The 21906-nt window shown below is 48.3% G+C and overlaps 1 protein-coding gene across 2 annotated transcripts in view; it reads right to left on the bottom strand.

Moving 5' to 3' along the window:
- Positions 1-21906, bottom strand: part of PAK5 (p21 (RAC1) activated kinase 5) — a 174462-nt gene that overhangs the window by 98814 nt on the left and 53742 nt on the right. The window lies entirely within an intron of this gene.

Genomic DNA, 21906 nt, shown 5'->3' with positions numbered 1-21906 from the left:
TCGTGGCCTCCTCAAACAAGCACCAGTGACGCTTGCTTGGTCACTCACTGGTGGTGGTGCTGCAGCCTCTGGTAGCATGCAATTGCCTCCACACAATGGCTGTGGATGAGGGATGAGAGCTCAGACTTTCCAAGCTGGGTCCTCTGGGCTAGGCCTGAGGATGGTGGGTTTGGGGACTAACATGGACTGAACCCTGTGATTGTGGAGATCTCCAGGTGAAGCCCCCTGAGGAGCTACATCTACTCCATCCCTTTGGGTAGAGGCAGCCACAGCCCCAAAGCAGAGAATAAGCAACTGTCAGATCCCAAGTCCCAGAGCACCATCATACAACAGAGCTTTGAAAATACTGGTCCTTCCCCACATACATGAGATGAGGAGGCTCCATTTTCATTTCTGTTTCAGAAGATCAGGGTTTGTTGACCGTAAAACTTCACTGCCTTTTCCCAGCATGCCAATAAATCAAAGTGCTGGGGTATTTCTTGGAAGCCAGAAGCCAACCGAGGTGATGGGAAGGAAGAGTCACTTCTTTATCTTACTGCTTTTCTGGAGGTAGTGAATGCTCAGATATCATGCCCACAACGCTGATGATAACATTTCCATCCAAGCTCCGTTTTCTGTTCTGCCCCTGCATATTTGAAGAGCAAAGTCACTGTTATGGCCTTGGTTTTATCTCTTTCTGCTGAAAGCAGAACCTGAGCTGCTCAAAACCATACACGTAACGCCTAAGTTCTGGCACTGACTGCTTTTGCTATGTAAAGGGAACCTTCTCTCTCAATATCACAGAATCACAGAATTGGAGAATGGTTTGGGTTGGAAAGGACCTTAAGATCATCCAGTTCCAAACCCCTGCCATGGGCAGGGACACCTCACACTAAACCATGGCACCCAAGGCTCTGTCCAACCTGGCCTTGGACACTGCCAGGAATGGAGCATTTATCACTTCTTTGGGCAACCTGTGCCTGTGCCTCACCACCCTCACAGGAAAGAACTTCTTCTTTATATCCAATCTAAACTTCCCCTGTTTCAGTTTGAACCCATCACCCCTTGTCCTGTCACTACAGTCCCTGATGAAGAGTCTCTCTCCAGCATCCTTGTAGCCCCCTTCAGGCACTGGAGGCTGCTCTGAGATCTCCATGCAGCTTCTCTTCTCCAGGCTGAACAGTACTGCTTTACACAGCCACAGTGAGCCTCCCAGCTGCCAGGAGCCCCTGCTCCCCACCCAGCAGGTACCAAGTACTCCTCTCTCTAACAGCAGCTCCAGAAGATCCCCAGGGATGTGCAGAGAGTGACCCAGAACATACAGCAGCACAGCCGGGCTCATACCTCTGCTGGAGCTGCTGCAAAGTCGTCAGGGTCAGACACTGGGTATTGCAAAGGGACAGGAGCTGTCAGAAAAGGCCATCGCTGGGAACGCCTCCAGCTCCAGCCCCAAACTGCAAACTAAAGGACTTGCTTTTGTCAGAGCATATGGCCAAATCCTGAGTCCTACACGTGTTTTAATGCCAAGAGTGACTATTAGTTTGGCATCCTACGCAGCAAAGCAGCCAGCAGGAGTTCTGCCCAATGAAGAGGGGTGAAAGCAGGCTGTTCTCCCCACTGCCTTTTGGCTTGTCTGCCTTTCCTGGCCACCACCGTGCCCCTGGATTAGTCCACCTCTTGCCATTCTTTGCTCTCACCAGTCCCTTTATCTGAGAGAACATTTCTGTATCTGACCCTTACACTGCAGGCTACCAGAGACTGCGTTAGAAGTACTTTGTAACCCAAAGCATTTGTCAACTACAAACAATTCTTTGCATCAAATTCTAGGTAGGCTGATACTGGAATGTAATGCAATCACCTACTAGAGTATTTTTCTACAGCTCCTTTACAAGTATTAGTACCTGCCCTATATTCTCTCTTTCATATACTTTAGCTTCCAAAATTACACCGATCAAAGCAACCTGCATTTATATACTGATGTGCTCCTGCATTCCAGAGATTTGCCAAGGGCTAAATATAAGGTTCCTCACGATAGTAAAAAAATCAAATTCAAATTCCAGCTGCCTCTCTGCTAATATGCAGCAGAGGTTTAGCAGTACAAAGCTGTGTTTGTAGAATCAGACATAGAAGGCGATTAAATTAAACAAAAGGGGAATTGGTACAAGCCTGAAATGACTTTGCTGAAGACACCAGCGTTCATTTCCCTCCTGTCAGACAGAGCCACCTCGTGACCTTTAGCAATCAGAGCAAACAGGACGGCAGCTTTGCCAGCACTGCCCTTCCCTCCTTCCCCCATCGCTAAAACTCAGCTTCAGCCTATGCTGAGTGGGGCAGGGAGACTGCAGGATGCTCAAACCAGTATAGCAGGTTCAAACAGACCCCCCCATGCAGGCTGTGATCCATCTCCTGCCCTTAAGTGGGATGCTGTCCAGTAGGCCACACACCCATTGGGACCTGAAGAACAACTGTTAGGCTTGTCTTGGTGGTCTGTGTTCTAACCAAAGGATTGTCCACTCTCGGGGAAGAGCACTGATCTGATCAAGGTGGAAAAGGCAGGAAGATGCGTGCAGTCGGCGCGGTGCACTGGGGAGATCAGGAGTGCAGGAACACATCCCAGAGACAGGCAGGCAGTTTCTTCCTTGGCAATGCTAATCTGGCTCTTCTAAAGCAGCACTAAAATTCCCCATGTAAAAAAATCCCTCACTATGACTATAGCAGGAGAGATGAAGGGATTTAAAGCACATGACAGCATTAAAAGTTGTTCCTCTCCTCTCTACCACTCTCCCCCATTAGCTGTTATTCTTGGGGATTATCTCTGGACACCCTATGCTACAATGACCACATGCAAGGGATAGAAAACAACCTGCTGCAACCAGGGCTTCCTCTTGGCTATTTTCTACACAGGCACAGGTTTGCCAAGACACCTTGTACTCTCCCTGCAGCCCTTCTGCTGGTACCATCCTGGGTCTCCTCTGAGCACAGATGGAGCACAGCACCAGGATGTGGGCTGCTCTTGTCTTGCTAACGTCAGCCGACCTGATTTAGAAACCAGACTGAGACCACTGCTCCTATCTGGTATGTGGTACAAACCAGTGCTCATCCTCAGAGTCTTCCATACAGTCAGTTTTCAACAACAGAAAGGATTTTCACCCTTCAAGAGGCTTGGGTTAATATGGCTCCTTGGCAGCATTTAAAATGAAAGGATAAATTACAGCAGCAGGCAGCCCAGCCACTATCCAAATCCCATTCTATCAACATGGACCAGGAGGGAGGGGAAACAGGCCAACAATCCCTCAGCCCTCCAGATCTGTCCACTTGGAGCATGGGGCACCTTGGTCCAGCATCCAAGCACGGGAGTGGGTGTCCTGCTATACAGCATCTTCTGCCAGAGGGTTCCTGGGATGTTCCTTGGCAGTGCTCCATGGGTAGATGTATCCACACTGTTTAGGAGTCCCCTGAGAGTGGGCATTGATGGCACACTAACAGAAATCACCCTCTGCATCAGGATGGCTGAGTAGGTGCAATGGAGGGAGATGAGGAAACATCAACCCTCAGCTTAGCATGGAATGGCAAAGGGAAAATTCAAGGATCAGATCTTGAGAGAAATTTATGTAATTCCTTTTGGAATCAGGCAGCAAATGCCTTTAAGGATCCGGGATGAAACACTGCTCAGTGCAAAGTCACACTGGAAATTACTAGAAAAATCAGGATAACTCCCTACCTCCTGCAGGCTCTTTTGGTGGCATAAGCAAAAGGGCACCGTGCTCTTGGCAGTGCTGATATTCCACAGCTTTCCTTTCCACTGTGCTGTTTATATGTACTTCATTAGTGACCTCTCTCTCAGAAGATGGATTCACACAGAAGCAGGAGAGGGCTTTAAACTGAACCATCCCCAGTCAGGAGACAGCATCATGGGGAGGGCAAAGACCTGCAAGAGGAGGATGCAGGGGGTCTGAAAACTGAAAGCAAAGGCTGAAAGAGGTCAGATTTGACTGCAGGAGATCATCACATAGGACTTGAAAGCCAAGGTGACTGATTAGCCACGCTTGCAAGGCTGGGGTAGAGCAGCACCAGCCCCGTCACAGGGCAGAATGCAGAGAGGTGGTTCAATACTGCCCAAAGGGAACTTACAAAGAATGCAGCCAAGAAGTCAATGTGCAGCAGGGTTCAAAGCTCCAGTTCCCAAGCCCAAGGTGGGTTGGCTGGTGCTTGCTCAGCACCCAGCCTGGCTGCTCTGGGGTGCACCGAGCATGGCACTGTCCTTCCTCTTGCCTATGGAGGGTACAAAAAAGGATGCAGTTTGCTGCTATAAAATCCTGTCTGAACAAACAACGCAGCTTTAAATCTGAAAGGGTGGGGAGCTGATCCTCACTGGGTTTGAGACAACTAAAGCCTTGCAGATAAATGCACACACCCCACCAAGTTCATGTGCTGCTGCAGCAGTACCTGAGCCCTGTTATGGTCCATTTCTCCTCCAGGATCTCCCAGGTAAAACATGCCTGAGCTGGGATAAATGCTTCACTTGTACTAAATCTGTGCAGAACACCCTGGCTTAGAGACTGGGTTTCAAATAAATAAGCAAGAAGGAAGTCACACCTTGCTGAACAGGCTGCGTTTGGTATAGTCAGGGAAATGCACGGCACGGTCCTGCTCCTTAACAGCATGCGTTACAGTAAATAAAGTGAGGGCCACACTGCCAAAGCCTCTGATTTCAAGGTGTTGTAGAATCAGAGTCAACTCGGTTGGAAAAGACCTTTAAGATCATCCAGTCCAACCGCTCCCCAGCACTGCCAAGGCCACCACTAACCCATGGCACTGAGGGCCTTGTTTCCACGGGGTGTGAACACTTGCAGGGACGGTGACTGCAGCCCTGCCCTGGGCAGCCTGTTCCAATGCCTGAGCACCCTCTGGGGCAGGAATTGTTCCTCAGCTCCATCTAAACCTGCCCTGGTGCAGCTTGAGGCTGTTACCTCTTGTCCTATCACTTGTTAACTGGGAGAAGAGACCGGCCACCTCCCGATCTGGCAACTAAGCACCACCCAGACACTGGTGCTGCAAGACGGGGAGAGAATCAGAGAAGTGAGAGAACTCATGGGTTGAGATAACGACAGTTTAATGGGACACAAAAGGAAGAAGACAACAACAACAACAGAATATACAAACCAAGTGATGCACAATGCAATTGCTCACCACTCACCGACACTCAGCCAGTTCCCAAGGAGCCCCTTGGCCCCAGTTTATATACTGAGCATGACATCCTATGGTCTGGAATATCCCTTGGGTCAGTTTGGGTCAGCTGTCCCAGCCGTGTCCCCTCCCAACTCCTTTTGCACCCCCAAACTGCTCACAGTGGGACGTGAGAAGGTGCAAAGTCCTTGATTTAGTATAAAAACCACTGAGCAACAACTAAAACCAAAGTTGTTATCAACATCATTCTCATATTAAATACAAAACACAGCACTGTACCAGCCACCAGGAAGAAAATCAACTCTATCCCAGCCCAAACCAGGATACAAGGCTTCTCACACAACCAGGATACAAGGCTTCTCACATAACCAGGATACAAGGCTTCTCACACAACCAAGGCAGTATCCACGGGTTTCCTCGCATGCCTGAAGGCCAACACACTTTTGGGCAGCATGGGCATGTCCTGAATCCATGACATATACCAACCAGCTCCTATCAACTGATGAGCACCTCCTACTTCAAGCTAAAGGATGGCTCAGTTTGCTATGGGAGGAGTAATATTAAAGGCACTTTAAAAACCAAACAACCCTCTCCCATTATCTGTCACCTGCCCCAGCCATGTTTGACACATTCCTCACTGGGAACCACCCCTGACTCCAGTGTGGAACTGCTCTTTTTAACACTGTTCTTTGTGTAGATTTTGTGTTTTCAAGTGCCTGAGTACATCTAAGACACAGGCCTGCAAGAGAAAAGGAGCTGCAAACAAGGGTTAGGACCAAGCTCTGGCTCCCCAGCTGATGCTAATCCATTTGGCTGTGATTACTCTCTCCAGGATCTTTAAATCCAGTCTTTGGGGATTAAGGAGTCCCCCCTTCCCAAATGAGGGAATCCTTCCTTAATCCACTCCTGCTGGCACAACACCACCAAGGAAAACCCAGCGTTTTCATGGGAGCATGGTCCTGGCTCTTTGTGTTTAAAGGCCTTTTGCAAACACCACATCCAACTGTCCATGGCTCAAGAGTCCTTCAGCACCACATCAGACTTTGGTTACACATCACACTTAGAGCCAAACCCCTTCCATCCTTCACTCAGTGCTGTCACAGGGTTATTTTTGGTCTCCACCCAAGGTACAAGCACTACAGACCTTCTTAGCCTCACTGCCCTGGTGCTCTGGGGACATCCCCTCCACAAAGGATGAAGCCTTTTGGGCTAACCATATCACTCAGCACTCACTGGTTGAAGCAAGTAGAGAAGACTGGAGGAAAAGTGCCAAAACACAGTTAATCTGTAACCAGCACATGAAAGTTATGGTCTGTGTTGTCCTTATTCCGCGTCCACCTCTTGGAAGTTTTCACCACATTAACCCACATCTCAATGGCTGCCAAATCCTGCCCCAAACAAGGGTGTTTGTTTCTGTGTTTGTAACCTTCCCTACCAGCCATCCAGTGCCCCACTGCTTTTCTATCCCTGCTTGCAAGAACCTCCTTCTTACTGTGGATCCTTCTGTGGGTGACCTGTGTGCTCTGACACTAGCCACACTTTGAGCACCACCCACATCGTGGTCCCCAGTCCCCACCGTGGCTCATCCACAGGCCCTTCCTCATTCATCCCAGCTTTTCACTCCATTTTTGGTTTGCCGGACAGCTGATGGGGGAAAGGATAATCAAGAGTTCATCACCCTTAAGCTGGGAATTCTGCCGCCCCCCCCCCTCTCCAGCTCCCAGGGCCACTTGGCTTCAAGAGAGTCAGATTCTGTACATAAGAAGTTAACAAATAAAGTTCAAGACTGCTTACAACCGTAACAAAGACTCATGTACGCAGGGGAAAAACCCTAACACTTCATAGATCTAAAACCTCAAGAGAAACAACCTTTCTTCCAACACCAACTTTAAAAGCATCCTGAAATATAACCTGATTTCATCATTTTGGGGTCAGACTTGAGCAGGCTGGATACCACACAGTACTTTTGCTGTCTCAGGAGCTCCCTCCAGCGTGGCAAGAGGCAGCTCCGGCTCATCCAGCTCTCCTGCACTCACGCCCAAAGCAGGTTTGGCCACTGCCCTTCTCAACCCGATGGTGTTCCAGGTGCAGAGGGCAGGGGAGGGCTCACTGGATGCCCCGGGTCCCCCTGCTCATAGTGATTTAGGCCCCTGGTTAGCAGCGTGAGCACAGCCCCGGGGTACAGCACCCTCCACCTCTGATTTATACCCTCCTCATCTGCTGCCACAAGGATGTTTTTTCTTTCTAATCCGTTTTCGCCCTGTGTGCTCCAGCTTAGCACGAGCTTTGGGGGAAGGGAGCTTTGATTTGATTTGTGCTGGAGCCAGGAACAAAGAGGCGGAAAGCAATCGCTCTTCCCCACTGCTCAAAGCCCAAGTGGGGAAAGGACCACAGCTCCAGATGACTTTTCCCTCCCCTTTCACCTTTATTTTCCAGCTCTGTTTGCACGTGGCACTAATCAGCATTGGGAGGCAGTAGCATTGCTTTAAGCTTTGGATTGCTGCTCACAAAAGGAAATGTTCATCCCAACAGGCTCATTGTCATGGCAACGAGTGATCCCCTTCTTATAAGGGTACCACCGCTGGAGAGGTGATGCACAACATGACTTATCCCAAGGGATTCAGCCCCGCTGAGAACAGGTATGTGGCAGCCTGTGGTGCCAGGCAGATGGGAGCAACAGGACAGGCACATTCCCCAAGGAGCATCTCTAGGGCAGGATGTCTCCAGTGTACCACAGACCCAAAGAGATGAGGATGGCTGAAGCTTTGCTAGCTCTGATATCAGTACCTAGCAAAGCAGGGGGATGATGGCAGTTACACCTTTGGATAATCCCAGGTAATACCTGCTGCCTTTAAAGAATTACTTGGAATGATAACATTTATTTCTGAATTACATTTTTGTCTAGCCCATGCTGCCCAAGCACAGTGCTGTTGCATCACTTGTAAACCCTGTGTTAGGATGTATTAGCAGTGCCAGGAAACTGACACACTTCCTCTTCCAGTCAACAGTGGAGAACCAAGGCAGGGTCAATATACAGAATCACCGAATGGTTTGGGTTGGAAAGGACCTCAAAGTTCATCCAGTTCCAACCCCCTGCCATGGGCAGGGACACCTTCCATTAGACCAGGTTGCTCCAAGCTCCATCTGACCTGGCTTTGAACACTGCCAGGAATGGGGCACCCACAGCTTCCTTGAGCAGCCTGTTGCAGTGCCCTGGTTTGTCTGTACAGAAAGTCTCTTGTTGGGGTTGCAGGCTTCAAAGATTCAGTTCTACAAAGGGGAAATTCTGGAAAGCTCAAACATTTCTGACCACTAAGACCAAGAGGCCATTTGCTAGGACGTTTTTCCGCCTGCTGTGATGACAATAAGCAAGCAAACATGATTATCACCTTCTGCAGCAAGTGCTTCTCCCCTCTGTCACATGCAGCATTCATCAGAGAAACCTGGACCTTGACAATCATGAGATGGGTGTGTGAAAAGCTTTACAGAGGCGTTTGAGTCACCAGCTGTCCCCAAGCAATGCTCAAGAGAACCCTGAAGTGCATCTCTTAAGGATGCTGCTGGAATTACCTAGTAGTGCTTCAGTACCTGGAGGACTTGCCTCTTCAAAGCACAAGGTGACAGGAGTGCAGTTCTGCTGATTTACAGTGGTTGGAGTCCTTGAGGAGCTCATGCAGAAGAAAGTGATCATAAAGAGAAAGCACAGACAGAAATCCTTGCTCTTGGGAACTTCCAGCTCAGAATTTGGGTCATTTTCCTGAGGAAGCCAGACAAGGACCTAGAAGCAAGTTGGGAGCAAATGCTACACCAATGTTCAGCCTGGAAAATACTATTAGTGCTTGAAAACACACAAATACCCCTGGCAATAGCAAATGTTACATGGAGTCAGTCACAACTTAAAGTCTACCATGGCCAGCTCCAAATAAGCCCCATGGAGAACACAAAGGAAGAGGAATCTTCTTCCCCTATATAGTCTTCTTAGCAATGATAGTCAATTTTTCCTGGCCACCAGCTTCCAGCTGTAGCAGGATCCCCCATTCCCAGCACTGCTCAAGCCCAGCAGTCAGCAGGTAAGAGCCAAGGTAACAAATGCTGTATGAAAAGCCATCATTTGCCATAGGTGCTGCATTGATTTTGGGTGGCAACAGCTCCCATGCCCCAGTATAGACCCCAAAAGCCCTCAAAAGCCCACTCAAAAATAACCTGTCCTCTTCTTCAGTGGCAGGCTGCTGTGCCTGCTTTTCATTGTGGAGAATCCTTGCGATGCCACTTCTATGCCAACAGTGGGGAAGTATGAGTCACATGTTCTGCTCTTGGCTTGTTTTCTATCACAATCCGTAGCATCAAACACCTGCTGAAATGCTGCCCATTTCACACAGAATTATTGCCTGTAGGAAGAGCTCAGTAACTGCAAATGAGAGCCCCATGCAGCTAAAGTAATAGAGGGTCCCTACTATTAATAATTAAGTGCATACCCACTGATTTATTCACAGTATTGTAAAATAATGAGGCTGGTGCAACGTGGCTTGGTCTCTATGTATTTAATATCCCAGAAATCATTTAAAGACTTCCTGGTTTTATCTGCTTTGGGAAATGGCGTGTTTCTCCCGTGTTTCAGTGCTAATTCAGTAAATCCAGTGAAGTGTGTATTGCATGCTAAATACGGGGGGGGGGGGGGAATTCTGTGTCCCAGGTGCACAGTTCTCAGTTTTAGACCTGTTCTTTTCCCACCTGGCACTTCAGATTTACTTTCCTAAAGCACTGTAATTCACCCTTTGAAAAGTCATCAAGGTGCTGTAAGCAAGAGGAGGAGCTCTCAGGAAGACTAAAGACAAAGTTCTCAAGAACACTTAAAGCACCACAGAACGTCCACAGGAATTTCCCTGGTTCCCATTCCAAGGCTATCACATACAATGCACTGTGAATGGTTAACCTTCACTGGATATATCTGATTTCTGCCTTTATAAAGTCAGCCTTTAAGAATCCTGCCTCAAGGAGGAAAACATAAAGGGGCATCTGATAAGCCTCTAGTACCAAGAGCTTCCTGAAGTACAAGGAGCTTGCAGCAGACACAACTTCTTACTTTGCTGGTTTAGCTTTGAATGAGCAAGTGAATCTGGAGCTGGAAAAACAGGGCACTTACTTCCAATAAATAAGATGAAAGACAAGGCAGAGAGCTGCTGGTTATAAAATCAGAAGAACATGGAGATGATAAACCAGCTCATTTTACTAGCTTCAGGTAACATTTCCTTTACTTGATAAACCAGCACTGGGTGTAAGACATGCTCTGATAAGCCTGGGTTTTGCTTATGCATCAAACACTATTATTTCATTCAACTAAGTTTCTTTGCATGTTTAACTACATTCTTGTTTCTACCCAAGAGCTATTTGATTCAAGTTGCCAGGAAAACAAAATAAAACAACACCCAAAGCAAGTAAATCTTACAGCAGCAGACAATGAAAAGTCAATATGAACAAATACATATTCAGCTCTAATTGCTTACATATATCTGGTATGTCCTAATATTTAGTGTAGAGGCTATATTTGATTACAGATGGACACACAGGTTGAGATCAAGACAATTTAAGAGGTAAAGGAAAAGCTGCACACACCAGCAAAGCAAAGCAAGGAATTCATTCACCACTTCCATGGGCAGGCAGGTGTTCACCCATCTCCAGGACAGCAGGGCTCCATCACAAGTAATGGTGACTTGGGAAGACAAACACCATCACTACCAATGTCCCCCACTTCCTTCCCATTCCCCAGCTCCATGTGCTGATCATGATGCTGTATGGTCTGGAACATCCCTTGGGTGAGTTTGGGTCAGCTGTCTCCTCCCAACTCCTTGTGCACCCCAGCCTGCTCACTGGTGGGGTGGGTGAGAGGCAGAAAAGGCCTTGGCTCTGTGTAAGCACTGCTCAGCAGTAACTAAAACATCCCTGTGTTACCAACACTGCTTCCAGCACAAATCCCAAACACAGCCCCATACCAAGTACTACAGAGAAAATTAGCTCTATCCCAGCCCAAACCAGCACACTGAAGTACATAGGAAAGACACAAATTAACAGCTCAGTACTCACTAAAACAAGGGCTTTGAGGTGTGTCTCCAGGAGAGCGACCAAGAATTAACTGGGAACAGCATCTGGATTCATTTTGCCTTTCCATGCTATGACTTAAGGCCACGAAGGACCAAGATACATTGGCTCACAGAACAGCTTACCTTGCTGTCACCTCTGTAGCATTACAAAGCACAGACAAGAACTGGTCCAGGCCATTCCACATTGCTAAAGCAGAGCCTTGCTGCCAGGTGGGATAAATAGGAGAGTGAGAGAAAGACTCAGGTTCTTCTGGATCTGTCATGCCATCAGCTGTGGATGCACTGGTGTCCATCCCTACCCTGACACAGCTGCTGCAGCTTATGCTACCATAACCCCACAGCACCAAGCCAGCTAGGTTACTGCAGAGCCCCTCTGCTGGGGGTGAAGTTGATCATATCTCCTCTGGAATCCTTGAAGTCAGGTCTAATAGTTTTTGATACCAACAGGAGCCTATCGCTGACTTCTACATCCTCCAAATTAAGCATTGCATACATAAGATTTTACACTCAGGGCAACGAAGGGCTTCAGTATCCTGTGCTCATTAACACAGATGGGATTTGGGCATCCAGCTTTGGAAATGTCAGCCATAAAGCATAATATACTCACGCACAGTTATGTGTCCTTTTCTTTGCTGGGATGTAGCAGGAGCTATTTCTGATTATAAACCCCAGTTACTGGTGCAAACAGCCCACACCCCAAAGCAATGATGAGACAGTGGAACTTATTCCATTGCACAGACCTGTTGATTAAAACCATCACTCATATCACTGAGAAATGAACTGCCACAGAGACAAACTACCCCGGAGCTTGCTCTTTCATTCTGTAGTAATCATTTCACACAACATAATTATCCTGAAAAGTTGCTGATGACAAGGCTAAAATACAAAGATATTGAAGAGTCTCTCCATGAACAGTTTATTGATGTGTGAGCTGAATTTTCAGCACATACATGGGGTGGGAGAGGTCTTTGTCTGCTTTTGCATTTGCATTTGCTGCTCATAAGAAAATATGGGCTTGATCATGTTAATTGCAGCTCTTTCATCTTCCTGCTTCAAGCTCTATTATAACTGATCTTGCTTAAATATGCAGTGCTAAAGGGATCCAGAAACAGAAATACACACACCATAATCCTGTCTACTATCTTATGTGATGTTCCACAACATGCCCTCCAATTTGGGCTGCAAGGCAGCTAAAGATATCAATGCCCAAGCTCTCCTATCTAAAGGCAGTGCTGCGTTAGCTCTTGTAATCTGGGAAGGGACACAGGGACATAGTTTAGTGTCATTCTGCTGTGAATGGCACGCTTTCCTATGAAAAGCAAAGCTCATGGTAGATTCTGGAGGCATGGAAGATGCCCACCTACACTAGCACAGCCGCATGTCTGCAGGAGTGAAGGTCTGAATCACGAAGCACTGACACAGCAACAGTTAACAGCATAAGATTGTGGCATAATACCATGCACCATCTGAACAGGCAGAGAAGGTTTAGATTCATGGAATCACAGAATGGATTGGGTTCAAAGGGACCTTAAAGCTCATCCAGTTCCAGGGACACCTTCCACTAGACCAGGTTGCTCCAAGCCTGTGTCCAACCTGGCCTTGAACACTGCCAGGGATGGGGCAGCCACAGCTTCTCTGAGCACCCTGTGCCAGCACCTCAGCACCCTCACAGGGAAGAGCTTCTTCTAACGTCTCATGTCAATCTCCCCTCTGTTTAAAGTCATTCCTCCTTGTCCTGTCTCTACATGCCTTTCTAAAAAGTCCCTCTCCAGATCTCTTATATGCCCCATTTAGGTATTGGACAGCTGTTACAAGGGTTCCCCTGAGCTTTCCCTTCTCTTATTTGAAGGAGAGACAGCAAGAAGTCAATTTGAAGGTAAAAAAGAGAGAAGTCAATCTCATTTTAGCTGTAGAGTAACAAAAGACGTTCTGAGAACTACTCAGGTCAGTCTTCCTTGGGCATAAGGTACAAAAGTCCAAACCTGATGCCCTGCAACTCAACGTGCTACAGAGCCTCACAGCACAGATGGAAGGACTCTTCTGTGCCTGTCTCTCCTTCGAAGAGAATATTTTCCATTCCTGCTGCTACCAAGACTGTTATTTATTGAAAACACTGTCAGCCCTCTCACTGTGTGCTAGAGGGGTTAAGAAACCGAAGCAGCACAGCTGACAACCAGCATGGGTGGAGGTGCTTGGGGTGCTGCAGAGCCCCTGACAGCCCCAGCCTGGAGCCAGCTACAGCATTAGTCAGAGCTGAACAAAGCCCCTTGGCCATACACCATGGGGGGCAGATTTGCCCCTGGGAGTGTGCTGAATGCTGCACCTTCCCAAGCAGTGATGTGAACTCTGAAAACACTTCCAGAGGAGGAATGGAGCAGATAAAAGGCTGATGAGAGCTGCGTCCTTACACAAGCATGAAGGACAGACAGAGACAGCTTCAGCAGGGAGCAGACCCACAGAGGAGCAAAGGATGGTGGCGTCAGTGCGATTAAAGGCTTTTCAGCATGTTCTGCTTTGCACTTCACCCCCTCTCTCAAGTGGATAGCAGCAAGAGAGGAAGGCAGATAAAGAAGCCTTACTCCTGACAAAGGCTCCTGAGAGCTTGGCTTTGCAGCAGCTCAGGAGATGCATGCCAGGCAGGAGTGGGATTTGTGCTCCCTGCAAGAAGGAGGCAATGGAGCAGTATGTTTTTAGACAGAAAGTATGAAAACAGAATTAAAATACAGCAGTGTTTGTAACTTATCTGAGGCTATGGGCTGTATCTTACAGATTCAGGAAGGCAGCTTGGCTGAGTACATCCGAAGGCACCAAAGCCTGGCTGGGAGCTGGGCCAGAAAACTCAGCGCTTAGGAAAACACTGCTGGAAGATCACAATTCATCCATACAGGGGCAATTAGGATTTTCCAAGTGAAGTAATTAAGTCCAGACAAGTATATATGGAAAACACACAGTGCTCTGATACCTTCTGGAGGAGGAAGGACATTGACAGGCTGGACTGACACCAGCGGAAGGCCACCAGGATGGGGCACCAACATGCTATACTGATGCAGTAGCCCACAGAGATGGGGGAATCTCCATCCTTGGGATACTGAGGAAGAGGATTTAAACTACAACCAAGCCTTCAAAACCATCATCTTCACCAATCCCTGACCTGGTACTGCCAGACGGTCACCAAAAATGACACCTTGGGTGCTGTTCCGTAACTTGCCTGCAACACTACAAAAGGAGAGACAATACATGAAATTAATTCAGGTAAAACGCTGGATCATTGTAGGTGAAAATGACACTGAACACACACACACACGTTTGGCTGTTATTATTACAAAGGGATTTTGTATGGAAGAATCCTCTGCAACAGCTTGCCCAAAGGAGAGTGTTTATTTTACCTGCTCAGCTCACTGCAGGGTGCTTCCTTTGTTCTCCTGCACAGACAAGCCTCTGGAAGAGACCACTAAATATCTCTGATGTACCTATAACGAGAGGATGTGTTGACAGGCAAAAGCAATTTCATTTCAGTCAGGTTTCATTTCTAAATCCACATCCCCTGACCTTCGAGTGAAGCTTGGCTGTGGTGAGCACAGAGCACATCTGTCATTGTGCTGGGGAAAAGGCTGGGAAGCCAAAACGCAGAGCGTGGCCCTTTTCAAAATGAGCTGTTTTCATTTTCTGCTCTGCATTTAATGAGCTTCTGATTAAAGATGATTTTCAGGGCTTCCCAAATAAGGTTCTTCCTCCAGCTTAAGTCAATTTGGTGTCTGCACCCTCAAGAAAAGCCCATGTGTTTAAGTCAGAAAATCTGCATTAATATTAATGCTGAACAGGAAAGGAATTTTGGAGCTGGACTATTTGACAGTATTAAGAAACGCATTTAAAGGTGTGCTTAGCCCAAGAGATAACCCATTACTGCGATCATCCAGCAGTTTCAAAGGACAAAAAGAAGTGATGCTACTGTCTTTTTCCGGTGTGGGAAGGATGCAGCAAATACTGGGACCTGACGGATTATCCCAGAGCTCCTCCACCCTAATTGTCACAGAGTTCCCTGGTGGCCTCCATCGAGTCATTTCTCCTGTCTGACCTAATTTTCTTGGCTGCAGAAGTGGGATAATCCTGACTCATGTAGGATTTATAATGAGAAAAGGATTTATTTTATCTTACAAAACATGACTTCGAGATGCTGGTTGTAGTTAAAGGCCCAGTGTGCGTGGCAGCAGAGAAACATAGGATCATTGACTCACGGACTTGGGTTGGAAAGGACCTTAAAGCTCATGCAGTTCCAATCACCTTCCACTAGGCACCTTCCACTGGACCAGGTTACTCCAAGCCCCATCCAACCTGGATCTCTTGCATTGGGAGCTTGCTTTTTCCCAAGAGAGGGAAAGCAGTGCTTGCCTTTCAATGGTGAATAGCTGTTCTGATGTATTATTCCGGACTTTGAATTATACGTTCTGGTTTTCTAGAGAGCATCATCAATGTTTTCATGTCAAGTGAAACTCCATAGATCTCCACTGGGGGTCTCTGTTCTTCAGTGTTCAGTTTTTAATGCCCGCTCAATGGCCTGAGAGTGATTTGAGGTTCTTCAGTAGGTGGGAGCTCTAGTGGCCTCCATAAACCACATGAGGGCTGTAGATAAACCTGAGCTGACTGCCCCAAGGGAGGTCCTGACCGACCATCCCAGTCAGATGCTTTACAGAGAGCACTGGAAAGCCTATTTTCCAGCACTGTTTAATTTTGCCAAATAATCTCCCATTGGATTCCAGTAATCAAAACCAAGCTCTTTCACTCACACGTGGAAAATACTTGATAGCCATAAATATGATCCTTAAAGAATCAAAGGATAGCTGAGGTTGGAAAGGACTTACTGGGATTATCTAGTTCAACCCACCTGGTCAAGCATGGTCAGCCAGAGCAGGTTGTCCAGGTCTGTGTCCAGTTGGGTTCTGAATGCCTCTACAGATGGAGGGCTTCTGAGATCCACAGCATTGCCACTGCAGTATGTTCATTGCAAAACTCCTGCTAACTGGACCAGTTCTGAGCAGGAGATGGGACTAGATGCCCACCAAAGGTTCCTTCCAACCCAAATAATTTTACAAGACCAAGACAGATGGGGTCACAATTCTGGCAAGATGTCTTGTGCCTCAAAAGAGCATTCACAGGTATAAGGAAGCACCTGAAACACTGGAGCAATTGTGCTTCATAAGTAGCTGACCTGTTAAAGGATGTGAGATCCGATTCAGAGAAACATTGAAGGAAAGGCACCACTGCATAAGATCTACCATTAAAACATGACTACAAGTCATCAGTGGCTTGGAAACCCAGTGCCAAAATCTGAGAGAAGACAAAGTTGCTGCATTGCTGGCAATCTATTAGTCAAGTGAAGTAACACAGGACTTTGGTTTAACTTGAGGACCCCAAACTGCAAAGGTCAATGCTTACAAGCTACAAATCAGTAATTTAATATTGTCTGTGGAATATAAGCGTGACCCTATGATATGTGTGCCCTATAATTACATGCTCACACACTGGTTTTCAGACACTGAGGGCTATGTGTCCTTAAACTTCTCTTAGAACAGCTGTGTGTGCTGTCCATGCATTAGTTTCCTACTGCACTACTCATTACTAGCTGCCCTTTTTGTTTTCCCCTCTCAGCTCAGTTATGACTGAACAACATTTAACAGTGAGCAAGAAGCCTCAAGTAAAAGAAGGAAATTTGCTTTAGAAAAGAAAAATGGGAAAAATAGTAGAGCATCTACTGAGGTATAGAAATTAATAGGTTAGTATTGTACTGAATCGCAAGGGAGCATCTAGGACACTGGTATCTGCCCAAGCTCATAGTCTTCTTGTTTGGATTCATGACCAGGATAACAAAGTGATGTCAAACATCATAGGACGTTTGGGTGCATCCATTAATAAGCATCTGGGGCCTTTCTGAGGAGTCAGGTAAGACTGATCTGCCACATAACTAACAGAATTATGTCACTACCATCAACTATTGCTGCTGGCACCAAACTACACAAGAAAACGCATTCGGTAGTCACTGCTTTCACTTTAGTAAATCTGAAGGATGGGGTAAAAATAACATCAGAGCACTGCAAGAGATACAAATATCAGTGTTTAAGTTCATTACTTAGCATACAAGTTCTGGGATCAAACCAGAATGGAACTGGAAGAAACAGGAACTTTAATTCTTTCCCTCCGCCCTCATACTTCCCATCATTTTCCCCTTTTTACGTCCAATTTTTCCTCTTTTCATATTGCTACTGGGAAAGAGAGAAAAAAGGAAAACACGAAGGGAATAAGGCAAAACTTAAACGCTGCTCCTCTCTTCTATAAAAGAACAAAATTGGGAACAAAACAACGCTTTGTGGCTTTAAACATCAATTTTCACTCAGCGAGGAACTGAATTCAATTTTCATCTGTTGAAAACTGAACTTCCTGGTTATCTTTCAAGCAGGTACAATGCTGTGCAGTGAGGATTTCAATCAGACCGGAGGCAACAAAGACAAGCAGCAGCTTCAATAAGAGATGTTCCCTGACAGCTCCCAAAGGCTGCTGGAGTGCCTGCAAAGAACTGCTGACCACCAAAGGGCCTCTGACGGCTCTCACCGCACTTGGCTTTTAGCTCTCTGGAACTCTCCTGTGTACAGTCCAGATCACAATAACTGAATTAGTACCTCCACTTCCTCAGCTGAATAAGCCCAAAATGTAGGGGAAATATTGGAAAGCTGATATAAGATGTACTGGTATTGAAATGGTTTAATTTATACAATTAAAATGTGCCCCTGTAAAGCTTCCGAGCCTCCTGAAGATCTGACTTCAGGATACAGTTTTCAGGGAAAACATCACTTTTTACTGCGTGGTTGGTGGCATCATGAATGCAGTGGTGGTATGGATCAGAAAACAAGCAGAGCTTTAGGATCTGCATCAAAGAGGTTTAAGGTAAGTCTCGAATTGTAGAGTTTAACCATGCTCTCAAGAGTTTTAAAGACATACAGCTCCCTATAACAGGCATTCTGAACCACATGGCAAGTCAAGCAACAACTGACAGACACTGAACCTCCAACAAAGCTGGTGTCCCCTTTTCTGGTGGCCAGCTTCCCAAACAGCTGCTCTGAGGTCTCCCCTTAAGGAACCTTCCCTTCTCCAGCCTGAACCAGCCCAGCTCTCTCAGCCTGGCTCCAGAGCAGAGGTGCTCCAGCCCTCAGAGCATCTCCGTGACCTCCACTTGTGCTGAGGGACCCAGAGGTGAACACAACACTGTAGATGGGGTCTCACGAGAGCAGAGTAGAGGAGCAGAACCCCTCCTTTGACCTGCTGGTCACACTTCATTTGATGCAGCCCAGCATACAATTGCCATGGCTGTAGCATCCCAAGGGTTAATGCCATTTAGGAAGGGATGCAGTGGAAACCCTTGGAGGACTTAGCTTCATAATTATAGTGTAAAACCCAAGCTGGGTGACAGCCAGCAGTGCAGCTAGCAGACACATCACTGCTGCCCCATGGGTCACCTATGGGCAAAATGTCTTTCTGCTTATGAATATGATAAAACGCAGGGCAGGCCTGAGGTCCTGGCTGTTCCCTGCCATTATAGCAGTGGGAAATAAAAAATAATAATAAATCACTACTTCTGAAGTGTTTTCTTGACCCACACTAGAGCCTCTGCTTTTAATGTTTATTCATTGACTGAAAAGAAGCACTGAACAAAGAAATCCTGCCTTAAAGAAAAGAGATTTTTGCAGTGGTTCTGGGTAGCTGGTGGTTTGACTCTTTCAGAGTTCACTTCTGGGGAAGATAGGGTGGGCTAACCTAGAAGGAGGACAGAAATACTGTGACCCCCATCTCAAGAGCTGCTGGTGCTGATCTGGCGGTGGAAGCAGCCTTTGAGCTGCCTCTGTGTCCACCACTCAGTCCAGTGGGACCCCCAGGTCTGTGGGTACCCCCAAACCAGTGCTGGGGGGCACTGCCAGGAGGGTCATAGAATCATGGCATCAGCTCGGTTGGAAAAGACCTTTAAGATCATCAGGTCCAACCCTTACCCCAGCACTGCCAAGGCCACCACTAACCCATGGCACTGAGGGCCTTGTCTGCACGCTGTGTGAATGCTTCGAGGGACGGTGACTCCAGCCCTGCCCTGGGCAGCCTGTTCCAGTGCCTGAGCACCCTCTGGGGAAGAAATTGTTTCTAATCTCCAGTCTTAACCTCCCATGAAGCAGCTAGAGGCCGTTTCCTCTTGTCCCATCCCTTGTTCCTTGGTGGAAGGGACCAGACCCTCCTAGCTCCATCCTCCTGTCAGGCAGTTGGAGGCAGCCATCAGGTCCCCCCTGAGCCTTCTCTTCTCCAGACTGAACCCCTCAGGTCCCTCAGCCGCTCCCCATCACACTTGGGCTCCAGGTTCTTTACCAGCTCCACTGCCCTTCTCTGGCCCCGCTCCAGCCCCTCAATGTCTCTCTTGTAGTGAGGGGCCCAGAACTGAGCACAGGATTTGAGGCACAGCCTCACCAGTGCCCAGTGCAGGGGCACAGTCACTGCCCTGGCCCTGCTGCCGCACTGCTGCTGATACAGGCCGGGATGCTGTTAGCTTCTTGGCTGCCTGGGCACACGCTGCCGCCAGCCAGCACCCCCAGGTCCTTTTCCCATCACCATCTTTCCAGCCACAGTTCCCAGCCCTGGAGAGCGGCACCAGCGGGTGCCCGAGCTGCCGAGCGGCGCCACGCGCGGCCGATAGGTGGCGCCATTGTGCCGCGGGCGGTGCTGCGCGGGGCGGGACCGAGACACCCCCCTCCCAACCCCGCTGCAGGCAGCAGGCAGGGGCCGGCACCGGACCCGCATCCCGCTGGATGCAGTGAGGTTTTCCTGTTCCCTCCTCCGAGACGCACTCAGACCCAAGATCCGGTGAGGCGCATCTGATCCTCGCCGCCTGTGATAGCTCTGCTTTGAAACCATCAACCCAAGCCCATCGCTCCTGAGGTGCAGTGAGGAACCCCCAAACGGGCATCACCGACCGAACCTTAGAATACCCAAGAGCCACCAAAGAACGGTTAAAGCCCGGCCCCCAGCAGTGCAGCCTTTCAGGCTGACCTTAAAGCTCCAATACCAAGAGGAGCGCAGAGGCTGTTCCCCTCAGTCAGTACACCCAGCACGAAGGAGCTTTAAGCACATTTTTTGCAAGAGCAGCATTTTGGGGTTTTCCCTTTACTGCAGCACAAAGGACCATAAACCTTTTCAGGCCAGGACCATGTGGATACAGAAGGCTCAGATGCCAGGTCAAGGCAGAGGTGGAGGGTACTGCCCCACCACGCTGCAGACAGGAGCATGCCATGCTCATCCCTCAAGCTGGTAAGGTGCACACCAGCTTGGCCAGGGCCACCTGTGCCTGCTGACTGGTGGCGAGTCCAGCTGTTCCCCAGCACTGCCACCACTGACCCATGTCACTGGGGGCCTCATCTACACAGTGTTTGAACACTTGCAGGGACAGTGATTCCAGCCCTGCCCTGGGCAGCCTGTCCCAATGCCTGAGCACCCTTTGGGGAAGGAACTGTTCCTAATATCCAGCCTAAACCTCCCCTGGTGCATCTTAAGGCTGTTTCCACTTGTCCTACAGCTTGATACTTGGGAGAAGAGACCAGCCACCTTGTCTCTCCATCCTCCTTTCAGGTAGCTGTAGAGAGGCATACTGGATGCTTGCATCCCTTCGTCCACTTCAAATAAAGCTCTGCGTGTTTGCACACATGTTGGGTGTGGTGCTCCGGGTGGTTTTGGGGTGCAGCTATCAGCAACCCTATCCCAGCAGTGCCTGGAGCTGGATTGCTGTGATAGCACAGTGCTACTGATCCGTGAGCTGGGACCTGCACGTTCGCACGGAGGACGAACAAGAAAGACCAGTAAATCATGTGTGGGTCATGCTGACAGCCTGTCCTACGCTCCCAGTATGTTCCCAGTTTGAGTGGGGAATAAAGACGACACCCACCTGCAACACAACACACCCGTGGCACACATCCGGGGGGGGTGGCTTTATATGGATCCACATTTAAAATAGAAACTAAAAAAAAAAAAAGAAAGGAAGATACTATTTCAAGAGGAGTTTCTGACATTGAGGTTTTAGTGGTGATCAGCAGCACCTCTACTCTGACCACGAAGGGAAAGGTCTTGCCACCAACCTCAGTGTCTGCTTCAGAGAATCACAGAAACCTGGAATGGTTTGGGTTGGAAGGGACCTTAAAGCTCATCCAGTTCCAGCCCCCAGCAACAGGCAGGCACCCCTTCCACTAGAGCAGCTTGCTCCAAGCCCCTGTGTCCAGCCTGGCCTTGAGCACTGCCAGGGATGGGGCAGCCACAGCTTCTCTGGGCACCCTGTGCCAGCACCTCAGCACCCTCACAGGGGAGAGCTTATTCCTAATGTCCCATCTCAGTCTCCCCTCTGTCAGGTTAAAGCCATTCCCCCTTGTTCTTTCCCTACAGGCCCTTGTCCGAAGTCCCTCTCCAGGTTTCTTGTACCCCCGTTAGGCACTGAAAGCTGCTCTAGGGTCTCCCTGGCACCTTCTCTTCCCCAGGCTGAAAAAGCCCAACTCTCCCAGCCTGTCTTCACAAGAGACATGCTCCTATGAAAGAGAAAGCAGCAGGAGAGCTGGCAGTGGGGAAGCTGCAG

Source organism: Neopsephotus bourkii, unplaced genomic scaffold (assembly GCF_033783945.1).
Source record: "Neopsephotus bourkii isolate Nb327-2 ecotype Australia unplaced genomic scaffold, CSIRO-AGI_Nbou_v1 NB_1250, whole genome shotgun sequence".
NCBI classification, from domain to species: Eukaryota; Metazoa; Chordata; class Aves; order Psittaciformes; family Psittacidae; genus Neopsephotus; species Neopsephotus bourkii.
This window is presented reverse-complemented; position numbering and strand designations above follow the sequence as displayed.